A 4,299-nucleotide genomic window follows, 5' to 3' on the forward strand; every position below is an offset into this window, starting at 1 on the left:
GACTCCATAGTTAGGGGAACAGATAGGAGGTTCTGTGGGAACAAGAGAGACTCACGGTTGGTATGTTGCCTCCCAGGTGCCAGGGTTCGTGATGTCTCGGATCGTGTTTTTGGAATCCTTAAGGGGGAGGGGGAGCAGCCCCAAGTCGTGGTCCACATAGGCACCAACAACATAGGTAGGAAGAGAGATGGGGATTTAAGACAGAAATTCAGGGAGCGAGGGTGGAAGCTTAGAGCGAGAACAAACAGAGTTGTTATCTCTGGGTTGTTGCCCGTGCCACGTGATAACCCTGCCCCAGAGAGAGAGGAGATGAACACGTGGAAACAGGGATGGTGCAGGAGGGAGGGTTTTGGTTTCCTGGATAATTGTGGGTCTTTCTGGGTTAGGTGGGACCTCTACACACGGGATGGTCTTCAACTGAACCAGAGGGGTACCAATTTCCTGGGGGGGGGAGATTTGCTAGTGCTCTTCGGGGGGATTTAAACTAATTCAGCAGGGGAATGGGAACCTAAAATATAGTGCCAGTGTACAGGATGTTGAGAGTAGTGAAGTCAGGGATAAGGTTACAAGGACGCAAGAGGGCACTGGCAAGCAAGAACCTGGTTTAAAGTGTGTCCACTTCAACGCCAGGAGCATCTGGAATAGGTGGGTGACCTTCAGCATGGGTTGGTAGCTCGGATCTCGATGTAGTGGCCATTTCGGAGACATGGGTAGAGCAGGGGCAGGAATGGATGTTGCAGGTTCCGGGATTTAGATGTTTCAGTAAGAACAAAGAAGATGGTAAAAGAGGGGGGGGGGGGCGGTGTGGCATTGTTAATCAAGAAGAGTATTACAGCGACAGAAAGGACCTTCGAGGACTCGTTTGCTGAGGTAGTATGGGCCGAGGTTAGAAACAGGAGAGGTGAGGTCACCCTGTTGGGACTCTTTTATAGACCTCCAGATAGTTCCAGAGATGCAGAGGAAAGGATAGCGAAGATGATTCTCGACAGGAGCGAGAGCAACAGGGTAGTTGTTATGGGGGACGTTAACTTTCCAAATATCGACTGGAAATACTATAGTTCGACTACTTTAGATGGGTCAGTTTTTGTCCAGTGTGTGCAGGAGGGTTTTCTGACACAATATGTAGACAGGCGAACCAGGGGCGATGCCACATTGGATTTGGTACTGGGTAATGAACCCGGCCAGGTGTTAGAGTTAGATGCAGGTGAGCACTTTGGTGATTGTGATCACAATTCGGTTAGGTTTACCTTAGCGATGGGCAGGGACAGGTATATACCGCAGGGCAAGAATTATAGCTGGGGGAAAGGAAATTATGATGCGATTAGGCAAGATTTAGGATGCGTAGGATGGAGAAGGAAACTGCAGGGGATGGGAACAATCGAAATGTGGAGCTGATTCAAGGAGCAGCTACTGCGTGTCCTTGATAAGTATGTACCTGTCAGGCAGGGAGGAAGTTGTCGAGGGAGGGAGCCGTGGTTTACTAAAGAAGTTGAAGCGCTTGTCAAGAGGAAGAAGAAGGCTTATGTTAGGATGAGACGTGAAGGCTCAGTTAGGGCGCTTGAGAGTTACAAGCTAGCCAGGAAGGATCTAAAGGGAGAGCTAAGAAGAGCAAGGAGAGGACACGAGAAGTCATTGGCAGATAGGATCAGGGAAAACCCTAAGGCTTTCTACAGGTATTCAGCAATAAAAGAATGACTAGAGTTAGGTTAGGGCCAATCTCGGATAGTAGTGGGACGTTGTGTGTGGAATCAGAGGAGGTAGGGGAAGTGTTAAATGAATATTTTGCGTCAGTATTTACAGTAGAGAAAGAAAATGTTGTCGAGGAGAATACTGAGATTCAGACTACTAGGCGAGATGGGATTGAGGTTCACAATTAGGAGGTGTTAGCAATTTTGGAAAGTGTGAAAATAGATAAGTCCCCTGGGCCAGATGGGATATATCCTAGGATTCTCTGGGATGCTAGGGAGGAGATTGCAGAGCCTTTGTCCTTGATCTTGATGTCGTCATTGTCGACAGACAATGCCGGAAGACTGGAGGATAGCAAATGTTGTCCCCTTGTTCAAGAAGGGGAGTAGAGACAGCCCTGGTAATTATAGACCTGTGAGCCTTACTTCGGTTGTGGGTAAAATGTTGGAAAATGTTATAAGAGACAGGATTTATAATCAACTTGAAAAGAATAAGTTCATTAGCGATAGTCAGCACGGTTTTGTGAAGGGTAGGTCGTGCCTCACAAACCTTATTGAGTTTTTCGAGAACGTGACCAAACAGGTGGATGAGGGTAAAGCAGTGGATGTGGTGTATATGGATTTCAGTAAGGCGTTTGATAAGTTTCCCCATGGTAGGCTATTGCAGAAAATACGGAAGTATGGGGTTGAAGGTGATTTCGAGCTTTGGATCAGAAATTGGCTGGCTGAAAGAAGACACAGGGTGGTGGTTGATGGCAAATTTCATCCTGGAGTTTAGTTACTAGTGGTGTACCGCAAGGATCTGTTTTGGGGCCACTGCTGTTTGTCATTTTTATAAATGACCTGGAAGAGGGTGTAGAAGGGTGGGTTAGTAAATTTGCGGATGACACGAAGGTCGGTGGAGTTGAGGATCGTGCCGAAGGATGTTGGAGGGTACAGAGGGACATAGATAGGCTGCAGAGCTGGGCTGAGAGATGGCAAATGGAGTTTAATGCAGAAACGTGCGAGGTGATTCACTTTGGAAGGAGTAACAGGAATGCAGAGTACTGGGCTAATGGGAAGATTCTTGGTAGTGCTAGATGAATAGAGAGATCTTGGTGTCCAGGTGCATAAATCCCTGAAGGTTGCTAACCAGGTTAATAGGGCTGTTAAGAACGCATATGGTGTGTTAGCTTTTATTAGTAGGGGGATCGAGTTTCGGAGCCACGAATTCATGCTGCAGCTGTACAAAACTCTGGTGAGACCGCACCTGGAGTATTGCGTGCAGTTCTGGTCACCGCATTATAGGCAGGATGTGGACGCTATGGAAATTGTGCAGAGGAGATTTACTAGGATGTTGCCTGGTATGGAGGGAAGGTCGTACGAGGAAAGGCTGAGGGACTTGAGGTTGTTTTCGTTGGAGTGAAGGAGGAGGAGAGGTGACTTAACAGAGACATATAAGATAATCAGAGGGTTAGATAGGGTGGATAGTGATAGTCTTTTTCCTCGGATGGTGATGGCAAACACGAGGGGACATAGCTTTAAGTTGAGGGGTGATAGATATCGGACAGATGTCAGAGGTAGTTTCTTTACTCAGATTTGTAGGGGCGTGGAACGCCCTGCCTGCAACAGTAGTAGACTCGCCAACTTTAAGGGCATTTAAGTGGTCATTGGATAGACATATGGATGAAAATGGAATAGTGTAGGTCAGATGGTTTCACAGGTCGGCGCAACATCGAGGGCCGAAGGGCCTGTACTGCGCTGTAATGTTCTAATTCTAATTCTAACTCTAATTCTAATTCCAAGGGGGCACTATGTTTCTCCAGAGAGTGTTGGTGTGCCGGATAGTGCAGTGGGGTAGCAAGAGTGCATTCGGCAATGGCAAGAGTGAGCCTGTTGTGTCCAAGTGTGTGATGGGGAGAGCAAGAGTGTGCTGGGGAGCCCGGTATGTGCTCGGGGTGACTAAGAGCGTGTGCCATGGATGTACCAGGGTTGTCCAAGAGTGTATCTGGTGAATGACAATAGTGTGCTGCAGGTGCCCACGAGTGTGATCGTAGTGCTAGTGCTAGTGGCAACCAACGAGTTTTCTAGATGTTTCCAAGAGCGTTCTAGGTGTACTCAAAAGTATTCAAGGGGTGCCCAAGTGTTTGTTAGAGGTGGCCAAGGAAGTGCTTGATTTTGCCAGTGTGTAGTAGTGGTGCCCAAGTGTGTGCTAGGGGATGGCAGGTGGCTGCTGGTAGTGCCAAGAGTGTGCTAGGGTTGTTCAAGTGTGTATTAGCGGTGAAAAAGTGAGAGATGGTGTGCTCGAAAGTGTACTAGGGCTGCCCAGAGAGTCATAGGGGTTATCAAGGGTGTTCTAGTATTGCACAAGAATGTGCGAGATGTGTTCAAGTCGGTAGGAGCGGTGGTCAGAGTGTGATAGTGGTAGCCAAACATGTGCTAGCTGATGGCAGGAGTGTGCTTGGTGTCCAAGAATGTGATCGAGGTGACAAAGTGGGATCTAGGGTTGCCTACATGTTTACTGTTGCCCAGGAATGTGCCATGTGTGCCCAAGAGTGAGATAGGGGATGGCAGCAGTGTAATAAGGGGTGCCCAAGCGGGTGCTAGGTTTGCAGAAGGATGTCCCAGGGGTGCA

Source organism: Heterodontus francisci, chromosome 21 (genome assembly GCF_036365525.1).
Source record: "Heterodontus francisci isolate sHetFra1 chromosome 21, sHetFra1.hap1, whole genome shotgun sequence".
Lineage (NCBI taxonomy): Eukaryota > Metazoa > Chordata > Chondrichthyes > Heterodontiformes > Heterodontidae > Heterodontus > Heterodontus francisci.